This window comes from Macrosteles quadrilineatus, unplaced genomic scaffold, assembly GCF_028750875.1.
Source record: "Macrosteles quadrilineatus isolate MER2022 unplaced genomic scaffold, UCM_ALF_1.0 Scaffold_8__2_contigs__length_117827958, whole genome shotgun sequence".
NCBI classification, from domain to species: Eukaryota; Metazoa; Arthropoda; class Insecta; order Hemiptera; family Cicadellidae; genus Macrosteles; species Macrosteles quadrilineatus.
The window spans coordinates 61,764,254-61,779,150 of NW_026542601.1; the positions used below are offsets into that span (position 1 = coordinate 61,764,254).

The 14,897-nt window shown below is 34.9% G+C and overlaps 1 protein-coding gene across 1 annotated transcript in view; it reads left to right on the forward strand.

Annotated features, from left to right (window-relative positions):
- The first annotated feature begins 6,296 nt into the window (after positions 1-6,296).
- The window catches only part of LOC128999209 (centromere protein S-like), a 42,917-nt gene continuing 34,316 nt past the window's right edge, over positions 6,297-14,897 (forward strand). The window contains exons 1-2 of the mRNA XM_054425600.1: positions 6,297-6,350; positions 9,437-9,506. The gene's annotated coding sequence lies outside the window, so the exon portion shown is untranslated. The remainder of the gene's footprint in view (positions 6,351-9,436; positions 9,507-14,897) is intronic.

The following is a 14,897-nucleotide window of genomic DNA, read 5'->3' on the forward strand; positions in this document are numbered from 1 at the left end:
GCTATGGGAAGGAAGAGGAACAGATATGCAACGTAGGAAGTGGTGAAGGAAGTAGTAAAGGCGAGTAGTCCAGAGTGTGGGAACTGTTTATGGCTATTAGATTAAGATATCTTCTATCCTTAAAGCAGTTTTAAGCTGCACCGAAAAGTAAGTGAGTCGGTGGCTCAGTCGGTAGCGTCGCGGATTTCAGGCCCAAGGCAGCGATGTTGTGGGTTCGGATCCTGGGCACTGCCGAAAACATTTTATCAGTACAGATCACCTTTATACTGTACCGGCTCATTCCTTGCTTTGATGTATATGATCCACGCACGGGCAGTTATAGTGTGGACGGGTAAATGCAAGGTTAAAAGAGCCCACCATAACCTCTTTAAAAAAATAATAAAATCCTAAAATGCTATGGGAAGGGAGGAAAACAGGTCCGCAACGAAGTGGTGAAGGAAGTAGTCAAGACGAGCTGTCCTGAGTTTGGGAATAGTTTATGGCGATTAGATTAAGGTATCTCCTAAAATGCTATGGGAAGGGAGGGAAACAGGTCCGCGACGTAGGAAGTGGTGAGGGAAGTAGTAAATGCGAGCAGTCCGGAGTGTGGGAACTGTTTATGATGATTAGATTAAGGTATCTGCAATCCTACAGTGGTAGCAAAACGGGAGTGCCTATGGAGACCAGGTCAAGTCCCTTTAAATGCACGCACCCCCACAGGTCTCCATCGGCACTCCCATTTTGCTACCACTATAAAATGCTATGGGAAGGGAGGAAAACAGGTCTGAAACGTAGGAAGTGGTGAAGGAAGTAGTCAAGGTGAGCTGTCCGGAGTGTGGGAATTGTTTATGAGGATTAGATTGTGGTATCTTTAATCTTAAAATGCTTTGGGAAAGGAGGAAACAGATCGGCAATGTAGGAAGAGGTGAATGAGGTAGTATAAAGGCGAGCAGTGTGGAGTGTGAGAACTGTAAACCGTTTGTAGCAGTTAGATTAATGTATCTGCAACACTGAAATGCTATGTGAAGGGATGGAAACATGTACTTTATTACGTTTCATTGAAATGGCGACCATATACAAAGTATAGGTATATTAAGCCAAGTATGAATGGAGATGAGTGTCCACAACATAGGAAATGGTGAAAGAAGTAGTAAAAGGCTAGCAGTGCAAAGTGTGGGGAATGTTTATGGCAATTAGATTAATGTATCTAAAATACTAAATGCTATGGGTAGTGATGAAAACTGGTTCACAAATCACAACGTAGGAAGTGGCGTAGGAAGTAGTTTAGCATTGCAGAGTGAGGGAACCATCTGTGGCAGTTAGATTAAAGTATTTTCAACCCTAAATTGCTATGAGAAGGGAAGGAAACAGGCCTACAAGTGGTGAGGGAAGTAGTAAAGGCTAACAGTGCAGAGTATTAAAGTATTAAATTATTAAAGTAGTGGGACCGTTTGTGGCAGTTAGATTGATGTATCTGTACTACTTAAATGCTATTAGAAGGGAAGGAAACAGGTCCATGACGTAGGAAATGGTGAAGGAAGTAGTAGGCTAGCAGTGCAGAGTGTATGGAACTCTTTGTCTGTATGGCAATTTCATTAATGTATCTTCAATCCTAAAATGCTATGGGAAGGGAGGGAAATAGGTCCAGACGTATAGGGAGTTGTGAAGGAAGTAGTAAAGGCGAGCAGTGTGTGGAGTGTGGGAATGTAATGTATCTGCAATATTAAGACTGCTTTCAGAGTAAACTATAATGATTTTCCCTGAACAAAGCTTGGTCCTCAGGTACTAGTATTTATGTTAGCTAATAAAATATAAAATAAACGGGGGTTGATATATCCCCCATCCCCCCCCTTGGACCGCCAGCAATGTATAAGTGTAAAGGTGGTGACCCCTGTCTGCACCGAGGCCTTATCCAATCAGACGTAATGCTACGTCTGTCTGGAGTATGCAGAGTCTGTCTGCGGGCGGTGGGGTCACTTTCCATTTGAAACAACGATATAATAAGCGATCTGATAAGAAAGCAGTCTGGAGGGTAACTTATAATGTTACAGCACAGATAGGCCAGTCAAATTAGATAAAAATAATACATTTTGAGGAATTAATTCCCAGCAAGCTGGAAATCGTTTTAATACCTTCATTTGGTCCCAAATAAGTGTAATCTGAGTTTGCACCGTCCTATGAGGTGAGCTTACATTATGGCAGCCTAAAATAAACTAAATTTTAGCACTTTTTTCAGTTTTTTCCGAGTAGCTCAAAAACAGTGTGTCGGACGCAAACGACGTGCTTTTAATATCAAAGAGGATTAAATTCTGCGTAAAATGAGTATATAAATATCCAAATTCGGTTAAGTAGTATAGCCAAAATCTTAAGTTTTAAATTTATATTTTTTTTCGTTTCATTGCATTTTACATTTTGTGACTTTCCAGAACCCCATACTATCTTTGAATGAAACACACCCCTGACTATTTCCTTCTTCATACGAAGTAAGAGTGGGGAAAACAGCTGATCAAGTATTCCCAGCTGTTTGTAGTTGTATAGTACAACAATATCATTGCTCAATGGCTGTCATCAGTTACTTTAGCAGTGATGTTGGTTGAGTATACGTAGTTTAAAAATAATTGAGGGCGTTTACCAATATTTGTATTCGTTCAAGAAATTGTTAAACCGTAGTGATCTGTCATCTTTATGATGTTAAGTTGTGTGTTCAACATGTTCAGACATGAACGATACTGAGTATTTAATCTGTTTAATTTTAACCAAAAATTAGTACACCAGACACATATATATATTCAAATCCGGTACAGTAGCATAGCCAATATCTTTGTTAAGAAGTAGATAATTTTTTCATGTGTTTGTAAACCACATTTAGCCCTGGAAAGTCGACACCCCAACATACCACTGACCCCCATAAGGAAAAAATCTATAGAATGAAAGTTGTTGAGAGTATATAACACGTTAAAAAAGCATTTCTAATGAAAATTTCCCTCATTTTGAAAGACTTAGGCAATAATTTTGCATAAACCTTAAAATCGGGTTCCGTGAACTTTCCTCTTATGGCTGCACATCCTCCGTAATTGTGAGGATTTATCTTAAGCTGCGGTCTAAGAGACTGTCCTCACCTGGTTCTGCTCCTACGTTGTTCGGTATGTGGGACACACCCTCATCTTCAAACAGCTGAATTTGAGCATGACTGAACATGACAGCTAAGGCAAATTGTTGAGCATTCCATGTCTACTTTACGGCAGCTGCACTTTCCTGTACACCCTTTTGTACACCTGCATGACACTATATTGAGGATTTAAGTTAAAGCTGAATTCTTTGTGTTTATGGCTGGGAGTAAGCCATGTTCCGTCATCCTCCTACCCCAGTTGAATGGATCCACTGGTCTATCATACCAGATCTGTATTTGATGGTAGACTCGTAGAATGTGTTGGGCAACGTGTTCTTCTCGAGGAGTTTTGTAATCTTCAACTTCACTTGGCGATAGAATGCAGATGGTATTTCACCCACTGATTGCATATAGGAACGGAAGGTACTCTTTGACAGGAGAAGAGAAGTTGAAATGCCTGGGAGAGTAGAACATGTTCTAAGAGGTCCTCTTTCCAGTTTTCCTGAGGTAAAGGTTTGAGGAATTTGGTGCTTTGGTGGTTAATAGGACCAATAGATCTGTGTCCTTTCCATTTATTATAGCTTTCGCAAAGCTCTAAGCCATTTGAATGGCATTGTTGACTATGAGAATATCAGCATCCTCAAGAGCTTGTCTGACTTGAAACCCCTGGTGCACTAATTTCTCACTCAGCATGGAGATAAGCCGTCCTTTGTTGTTGTAGTTAGAGAGAAATTGTTCTTTCGGCATGGTTGCAGTCAACGTTTTAGTGAAAATTACATTTGCCAAGGATTGCTTGCTTATTATTATTATTATTATTCCTTGTTTTTTCACAGAAGTTGAGGCCTCAACATGTAACGGTCTATCACAGATAAAGTACTCATGATCATTCATGTCTGAACATGTTAAACACACTTAATATCATAAAGATAACAGATCACTACGTCATAGCACTTGCTTGAACGAATACAAATATTGGTAAACACCCTCAATTATTTTTAAACAAGTCGTATACACAACCAACATCACTGCCAAAGTAACTTATGACAGCCATTGAGCAATTTATTCATTTATTTATTTATTTACGGTTACACCATTTTTACAGGGTTGACATGCTGATGATACAATTACAATATTGAAAGATTGAGATGATTTACAAAAAGCAATAATGAATGCAAGTGAAATGTTAAATAAACGTGAAAGGAGCATAACTACTTGCCTAATTAAATTTGCTTCCCTTCTGCCTTTTCTCATGCTCTTTTACTTTTTTTTTATTTTGCAGAATTTCTTGAAAGGCAGATAAGGGACTAACATCATGCTAATAGAAAAGACATGGTTGAATAGGAAGCACAACAATAGATAGAAATTTGGCAACAATAACAATCGATAATATACTACAAGAAAACATGCGACTAGATAACAAACAAAGATATACATACATCAATAATACATGCAATAGCAATACACCAGTAAAAGCCGACAATATATATAGCAATGATATTGTTGTACTATTCAACTGCAAACAGCTGGGAGTACTTGATCAGCTGTTCTCCCCACTCTTACTTTGTATGCAGAAGGAAATAGTCACGGGTGTGTTTCATTCAAAGATAGTATGGGGTTCTGGAAAGTCACAAAATGTAAAATGCAATGAAACGAAAAAAATTATATATTTAAAACTTAAGATTTTGGCTATACTACTTAACCGAATTTGGATATTTATATACTCATTTTACGCAGAATTTAATCCTCTTTGATATTAAAAGCACGTCGTTTGCGTCCGACACACTGTTTTTGAGCTACTCGGAAAAAACTGAAAAAAGTGCTAAAATTTAGTTTATTTTAGGCTGCCATAATGCAAGCTCACCTCATAGGATGGTGCAAACTCAGATTACACTTATTTGGTACCAAATGAAGGTATTAAAACGATTTCCAGCTTGCTGAGAATTAATTCCTCAAAAATTCTTATTTGACTGGCCTAAGATGGGTGTACACCGCCTTGAAGGATTAGTGTACAAAGAAGAGAGTATGATTTGTAGCTGTTTCTGACTAATAGACCAGCTGTTTCAATATCCAGGACCATTTATTAAAAGCCCAATGATCAAGAAATTTTGGGTGCAGTTTTGATACCATCATAAAGCTATACAGTAAATAGTTTTCTCGGGATTGAACCGACCTTTTTGAATACTAGGTGAGCACTATAACCACTCAGATACCCAGCTAGTACAATTAAACCACTTTATTCAGGTTAAGTAGAGACTAAAGTCTGCGTTGCTGTATAAACAATTAAATTGAATAAAGAAATTAAAAGTTTATACATAATTGATCGTTGAACTTTATGAATGACTATGGAAACTTACTTCCCAATAAATGAGTGGTTGCTGATGAACCGATTAAGTGACTTTAGTAGAAGTTGTGTGAGCCAGTCACAGATTGCGAGTGTCTAAAACTCTATTTTGTACCTTATTTTTCGTTACTGACATAGTTGGTGGGTCACAACAGTTGCTATAGCTCATAATAAGTCATTCCATCAGTTTGACTTGGTAAAAACCATCATGTAATCGGCAGAAATCAGTAATTTAGATCAGCGCAATCTGTAGGTGGCTCACATCAACTGAAACAAATTTTATTAAAAACCTGGCTACAACTTTGTAATACCATTGACTTCATATTGGCAACACGTCAATAATAATTCGGGAACAGCTGTTTTACCAATTGTGTTTGAAGAATAAGAATAAACAATGCCTTAATGATTGATTATTTGACTTGGCTTCCAGCTGTTTTGTGGCTACATGCATTTTCCTAAATCCTAACCTATAACGAAAAATGATGTAATTTTGATAAAAAAAAGGAGAGGGAATCTTAATCTTACTGTAAAACAAACAATAATATTAGGCTAATAATTCTTCCATTCTCTTATTTTGTTGTTATTTTAATTTTAATTCTGATTTATGATTTATGTCTGTTCCTGTTCTGTTCTTGTTCGAAATATTGTAATCTGATCCGAAACCAATTCCTGGATTGAGTAACTTATTTTACACATTTACTAAGTTTAGGCCTACCTATTTTATTTTGTATTAAGTTATTAATGTGCTATTGTGCAATTGACTGAAGAAAAGACTCTGATGAGATGTGAACATGTGATGTGAATTCAATTGAATTGAATTAATTCCCTCCCTCCCTCAGCAGAGTTTCGAAAACGTTTGCTTTAACTGTCACTGGATGCTAATGTACTGATACATTTCTGATGAATTGCTACTAAGTAACGGTAAGTAACTTCAATTTTTTAATTAAATTTAGGCTACCTTGTTTAAGAGGAACCTTGCTTGTAGCTAGGCCTAACTTAGGCTATTAAATAACTTAGGCATTTTCTTAGAAACTATTACCGTGTAGAACTAGGCCTGTAACTACTGTAGTGGGCAAAGTAGCACTTTACTGCACTTGAGAGGGGTACACTTCCGTATCTGTTGGCACAAACAACCGGATGAGTAATATTGATTAGGCTATTCGATTGTTTCGATATATCGTTCGGTTAGTTAGGTTAGGTTAACCTTACCTAACTAACCAAACGATATATCGAATAATTGTAATTATTAAACCAAATCAGATGTTTTCAAACATCAAAATCTACACATTTCGAAGACCAGCCAACATCAACAGTTCACTAACACTTACTCCTTTAACAATCAAGACAACATAGCGTGTATTTATGACAAGAAGTGGTGGATTGGCAGAATACAAGACAAGAATGAAGACAAAAAGGACGTCCTGGTTCACTTTTTTCATCCACCAGGACCCAAAACATCGTTTAAACTCTTAACAAATGACACTGTTTGGGTTCCAGTTAAAAGAGTTCTACGGAAAACTAACTCCATTAGAGTTATCGACCACATCTGGAAGAAATTTCAATATTTCACAAAAACTGTACAATGAGATTTCAACTTTATTCAACTCTTTGATTAAATATTGAATCAATACTGTATAAGGGAATGTGATCCCTATTACATTTTGTACACTCTGTTTAATGTCTTATAAGAAACGGTTAAACGTTTTTAATCCATACGTTTCTTGAAAAAGTGTCAATAAAACCAAGATGAACATGAAAGTTTATTGTGTAAGTCTCCATTTAATCTAATAAAGTTTTATTTACGTGTGTAGGCCTATATGATTGTAACATAGTAACATACCCTTTCAAAACAAGTAAATATAATTAGCTTAGTCGACTACTTGTTCTAACGCTACTTGTTGTGACGCTATTTTCGCACAACTTTGATGTTGCATATCTTCTAAACTAGTTGAGTCTCAGTGATCAAACTTCTACATCATAATTACAACAACTACAAGTACTTATGACAGAAATTTGATTGATTTTGGTTTGGTCCCTTTTGTGATATAAGATCTTGAAAAATGGCGGAAATCGGATAATCCACCATATTTATAGACCTATAAAGAAAAAAGGATAAGACTGTAATAGCCCAAACTTGAGATTTAGACTACCCTATCTCATATGCCAACTTTAAAATACAAAAAATATTAAAGATGAGTTTAATTACTTTTTCTTATGGAAATATTGCAGGAAAAATGACATTTTCACTGCTGAAATCTGAAAAAAAAACATTTTTAACACTTGCATGTCAATTGTATTGATACAGTTAACATTTTATGAAAGTTTCATAAAAATTATAAATGTTGAGCAACTATGCCTGTATGACTTGAAATGGATTAATTGACCCAGTGCTGCGGTTTGCATAAGTTCTGGCGTCCTTTGCTAGGAGTGCCATTTACCTAGTAACTTAGCGTGTGCGCCTTAACTACACGGCAATCCTAGCGGTGGACGCCAGAACTTATGCTAACCGCAGCTTTTCTGTTGGTCTATATTTTATTCTTTTTGTCTATGATAGTATTAACACCTTAAGTTAACACATTCACTGCTAATGATATGTAATACTTTTATAAATGGCTAAAAAACATAAACATTAACATGATCATGTTAATTGAGTGACAATATATCTTTAATTAAATAAATGTTATACTATAAATTGTGGATTAAAATATATTATGTAATTATATACATCATGTATTATATATCTGCTAATATACTTATGACGCACAAGTGCGTCATTAGCAGTGAACGTGTTAAGGAAGAGAAGAACACAGGGTGGGGGGGTATATTCCATTCTGTAGGTACGAGTACAGTATGCAATATGTACTGGTATCGGGTCATTAGACTTTCAAAAATTAAATGATAAAATAGGGGAATTGGCTGGATTTTAGGATAAAATGGTTTAAATGCGAGTCGGGAGCAAGTTGCTAATAAAAACATTACAGGATGGGTTAAAAGTTAACCATTCAGACATTGTGGGGCTAGCAGTTTTGACAATAAGGTTAATTAATTTACAGTTTGTGCACAATCTGTAGGATTTACAAGTTTCGCAACTATCCTATACTTAACTGTTAACTTACAAAACGGCCTATATTCAAGTCAGACAGTATAGAATTTACAACTCAAAATTTGTGTACCGGTATTAAATTACTTCAAAATCAATAACTAGGCCTAATTAAAATTCATTAAAAACTAAATTCAAAATCTTTAATACCATAGCCTCTGCATACTTTCTGAGGTGATAAGAGCCACCCGAGGACAAGGCACTAGACAAGCATGTTAGGAATTTGTTTGTTTCTTACCTTGCATTATAAAACAGTAGGCTATTCATGTAACAGTCTGTAGAATTCTCAATTTTAGTACGGTACTTGAGATTAAAGGGTTATGGGCTATACCTGGGTCAAATGCAGTTTCAGTTGGTTGTGATTTTATGTAGGCACAATCTGGAAGGTTCATCTGAAGGATCTTCCATAAGTTGGTCAATCTCATAGATGCCCTACCAGGCATGGAAGAGATCTTCGTGTACTCCATGTCACCCTCTGACACACTTTAGAAGGAATGCAAGTACTGGACCCTTCTTCTATAAGAAAGCTTCCTGTGGAGTTCAAAGTTGGATTCTAAAGGTTTTGATAAAGAGCTTTAAAAATATCCAGTGGAAGGAGAGTTTTACACCATCCAGGAAATCCTGTCTGCCAGATTAAGATTTCATTAAGCATGTTATTATTATTTATTTGTTTTCATCTTTTATAGAATACATCAGCTAACTAATTAATTTTTTTTTTAGTCTACTAGACTACTATATGTACTGTCTTTGACAATGAGATGTGCATTGTACTTGTACTTTATTTGTGAATAAAAAATGTCTATCTCTACACCTTTGGTTTCTAATTCCTAAAATTTGATTTTGCAGGAACACTGATCCTGCATTATATTGTGTATGTCTACTATATCCTTTGAATGTATTGTTCCAGAATTTGAACTGAGGATTGTTAATGATCAGTGAAAAATTCTGAGGACTACTGAAGTTACAAATCTACAAAGGCAAGTAAACTATACTTATCTCTTTGTCCTTATTTTTAATTTAAATTATACTTTCAAAGTAATATCGTAGTAGCTTCGTTGGTACATTTGTCAATAGCAAACTCACGAGCAAAAGAAGTCAATCTATATGGGTTAAGTTTATACAAAAAATCATCTTTCTCAACCGCTATGAATGAGTACATGTTATTAATTTCCTCTTATTGGCTTCTGTAGTTCTAGGGGTGGGAATCACTGAATGAAAATAACCGAATCAATTGGTTATTGATGCCAAACAGACTAATTCGGTTATTTTTTCCTGATTCGGTTAAATTAGTCTAACCCAGCAATTCGGTGATTTATAAAAAAAATGAAATTTACTCTTGTAATGTGAAGAATAATTTGTATAACAAGAACAAGAACGATTTAATAATTCACCTAGCAACTAGCAGTTCAAATATTATTGATATCCAACTTACCTACTTGCTACCCGCTACACAACCTAGCTACACTCACTTCCGCCATATCTTTATCCTGCTCTTTGTCTGACATCCTGTTCTCGGTGCTGGTGCTTGTGAAAAATCAACAAGAAAACAAGGTTTATAATAATTATCGCATTTGTACTATATTTTTGCCCCTTCCCCATAAAAAATAATTTTGTAAAATATCACAATCATTTTTGACGATGTGAACGATTATTTGTCATAAAGTAGGTACTATAATTTTTGGTGCCAAGAAAAATAAACTATATAGATTCATACTGTATACATTTAAAAACGTTTGCCACTTGTAATCTGAAGAAAAACGCTAACATCGCTTCGTTGCTGTTTGATCTGGCAACCTTGCAAAGGCATCAGCTATGTAGAGAGGAGGGTCCACTGAGCTAGAGGTACAACTGGAGGTAGTATTTAACGAGAGAATTCAATTGAGTGACTTTGGCCGCCATTTGTACTAGGGGTAGAGTACTTAGTAAACTAGTCCATAGGAATTTGGAAATAGAGGATTAGGGGATTCTGGTTTTGTAATAAAGCCATTAGCCAATGAGCAGGTTGATTATTTTAGTTGGTACCAAAATAAATAAATTTTACAGCTTTTCGACTATCTAGCAGAGATGCAGAGTCAAAAAGTGCTACCTTTGGTAGTATTTCTTGCTCAGTGGTAGACTGGTAGAGCCAAAGCGGTGAGTGGCAGAGACAAAGAGTCAAATTCCGGTTATTTCATCTCCGACTTACGTTTAAATCACGTTTTAAATCATAATTATAAAATATCTTACGTGTACAATAATTTTGCCCAAATACGATCATTTTAGACTGCTTGTACGATCATTTATGCTGGTCAATCTGGCAACACTAAATCACTGACTGAGAGACTGGAGACTGGACTGACCCAATCTTTATTGCACACACAGAGCTATTACACAGTGCGAGTGGATTGTATCACTTCGTATAGCAATAAATCACGTTAGCACAAAACTATAGTAGTTGATTTTAAAATGCAAAGAAAAAGTTTGTAAATTTAATTTTTCTAATGTTTTTTTTTGTTTTTGCCTTTTTGATGTTATACATACATAATTTATAACAAATTGTGAGATTTCTAACCATATAATTGATACATTAAATTAAAATATTACTTTTATAAATGGAGCAGACTAGTCGAAAACAGTTTAAAGAGGTGGGTATTGACTAAATGTTATTCGGTTTATCTACACATCATCAGGTAAAATTAGGGGAACAGAGAATAAAAATAAAAATTGATTTGACGAATTGTTTGACTAAAAATCACTGATTTGTACTTACTATATGACTAAATGCTATTCAGTTTCTCATAAGATAAAAATTAGTTGTGGTTTGGGTCAGTAAATAAATTATTAAAATTGATTCGGTGATTAATTCAACTAAAAACAACCAAATTTAAACATCTTTGCTACCAAGACTGATATTCGAATATACAGGGTGTTTTTTTTAAGTGTGCCACCATTGGAATCTCAGTAACTAATGCTTTTACAGCAAACTTTAAATAGGGAACATTCCCTTGTTTTTAAAGAGGTTCAAAAATAATTAAATAAAATTTTTGTAAATGGCCGCCATTTTCCAATATGGCGGTCAACTTTGAAATTTCTTATGAAACACCCTATATTTTATAATGTTTTCGGATAGAACATGCAATTTAAAAACTTTTTTATTCTTGACATTTTTTCGATAAACCCACTCGTTTAGGAGTTACAGCTTATGGAAAAATGACTTCCGGTGTACATTTTACATCATGTAGCTCCTAAACAAGTAGGTTTATAGCGAAAATGCGAAGAGTAAATAAATCAAATAAGTCTTAAAATTGCATCCACATTCTATAAAGACCATAAAATACACAGTTTTCCACTTTTCAAGTTTGCCACCATTTTGGAAAATGGCCGCCATTTTTGAAATAATAGAATTAATATTTTTAACGAACTTTATGGTCTTTTTGGAATGAGGATGCAATTTTAAGACTTATTTGACTTATTTTTACTCTTCGCATTTTCGCTATAAACCTACTTGTTTAGGAGCTACATGATGTAAAATGTACACCGGAAGTCATTTTTCCATAGGCTGTAACTCCTAAACGAGTGGGTTTATCAAAGAAATGTCAAGAATAAAAAAGTTTTTAAATTGCATGTTCTATCCGAAAACATTATAAAATATAAGGTGTTCCATAAGAAATTTTAAAGTTGACCGCCATATTGGAAAATGACGGCCATTTACAAAAATTGTATTTAATTATTTTTGAACCTCTTTAAAAACAAGGGAATGTTCCCCATTTAAAGTTTGCTGTAAAAACATTAGTTACTGAGATCCCAATGGTGGCACACTTAAAAAAAAACACCCTGAAAAATAGGTTACGTACCTTGTTCCGTCTTCAGTCTTAACTTAGTCTATGGATGACTAGTTTCGGGTACAAAGACCCATTATCAAATCCTTATTTAAAACATCATATTGAATATATCGTAAATGTATTTGTAACTTTTGTTTTTTAAATGTGTAAACTTTATGTGTTGTCGACCTGCATGTATACATTGATGAAGACTTACGTCGGATATTTGACCATATTCAATATGATGTTTTAAATAAGGATTTGATAATGGGTCTTTGTACCCGAAACTAGTCATCCATAGACTAAGTTAAGACTGAAGACGGAGCAAGGTACGTAACCTATTATATAAAAACAACCAATTTGACACTACAAATAACTGACCAATTATTCGGTTATGGAAACCATTCGGTTATCCCATCACTATGTAATTCAATAGTTATCATCGTCATTCATAAACCCAGGTTGCATTTCATCGTCAGGCTACAAACAAGAATGTAACATTATAATTTGTAGAGAACTCATTAAAGTTCTGATAAGTTCATTTAATGTCAAATAAAAAAAAATCATTCATTAAATATTTTGTAAAGTTTTTGTTTTAGCCTTGATGACTAAACTCCCCTCGTGTCAAGTTTATCAATTTTCTTGTAGATACATAGGAAAGACAGAATTTCCTTACTGTTTTGTACACTCACTACAAAATTACTCTACACAGCTCTTCGGTAGGGTTTTATCATTAACTATTGGATAGTCAAAGGGTTTTTAGCTAAAATCTGACTACACAATTGACTTGGTTCAACTTGACGATAAAAATTATATTAAGTAACATGGACTTGTGTGTTCTATTTGCATGTTTGTGAAGTTATGGCTATAACACCAATAGCAAATGACATTCTTTTGTTGGTTTAAATGTTCATGGGGTTCAATGCATCCATGAGGTTTCCTGCTTTTATAAACATAATGTTCTTAACACAATGTATTACTCATGAAGGCCCTAGTTTATAATAATAGTAATTTTTATCAAAATAATTTTTGACTAATTAATTGTTTGTGTCAAGGCATTAATTAAGTAACTTTTTACAGTTTTTGAAAAAAAAGGTTGAATATAAACCATGTTGGCAAAGAAAACTTCAGGAATAAAAGATGTTAATCTGCCTCTTCTAAGATCAGTTTTTCCAAAAAGTCATCTGAACCAAGCCATATTTGGAGCCTTAGAGATTCTTGTATCAGCTATTTATGACGATAGAAAAAGTTACAAAAGCAAAGTTCAAGCGCTTATGTCAGTTTTGGAGTGTTTGTTGGCAGATTGTTTGACAAGAATCTCTCCTGAAGTGACCTCAGTGGTGTGTGAGATACTACTTAAATATACCTTAATGTTGGTACTCCACGGTAACTGGATGAACAATAAAGTGATTGCATCACACTTGCAATTGCTTTTAAACAAACTCAAACTTAGAGCAGAGAAAAAGAAACTTTTTCATGTTGTCAGCAACATAGATTATCTTTTAGAGTTAATGGAAAATGATCCGTGGGGTAGTATTGTTGCAACAATTTTGGAGGGTGGAAGAATGACTGATGAAGAACTTTTGGATTTTGTGAGGAATGAATTAGGATTGTTTTTAAGAGTTCGTGTAGAAGTATTAGTCTATGCTAAGTGTGAGGTCGAAGCGTCGGTTATTGTGAAAAAATGTCTCGATTGTATTTCTAAAGCTAGTAATAGTGAGTGGCTTGGGTCTTCAAATCAGGAAGTTACAGATCTGAAAGATTTATACTTGCTTATCCTTCACATGAAAAAGGACATTGATCAATTTAAAATTGAAATAGAAAAAATGGGATTCTATCAATGTTTGAGATTTGTCAAGCAGTGTCAAAAAGGTGAGCTGCCTGTGGAAAGTGTTTTGAAAAAAACCATCAATAGTGTGGTAACTGTGGCATTCAATGTGATTAGAGAAGATACAAATGAACAATCTATTCGGGAATTGATTCAACTGTGGCTTGATGTTTTTAGAGATGATAATTTATTTGAAAAGGTAGAATATTTAGTGTCCAACACGACATGTCCTAGGTATATTTACTTGGTGGGCGAAGAACTGATAAAAAGAGTATGCCTAGTGCCAAATAAGGGGGAGTTTTGTTTTGGGGTCTTTATCAGGGGACTAACTCTTCATGTGAATGAAATAAAGATGTGTGAAATCAACAATGATCAAGTCAAACTGAAAGAACTCAAAGTGCAATTTGCCAATGCAATCTTACAGCTAGCAAAGTACTTTAAGAGTGATTCCTTGCTGTACAGGGAATTTGTTCTGACAGCATTTTCACTTTCCCCATCACAGAATGGGCTGGACATGATCAGAGCTGTGGGGCAGAACAAAGAGAGTGTTGACAAAAGTGAGTCAGTGGAATTGTTTCACAGTGAATTTTACTTGTCTGGTAAAACTCAACTTGACAGTAATCTAAATCTCGCAACCATCTATGATTTTTCTTTGCCGCAGATCCTAAATCTTTCATTGAAAGAAAATTTTACATACAATGGAATTCCCGGTCAAGAATTGAACCCAACAATTTCACAGT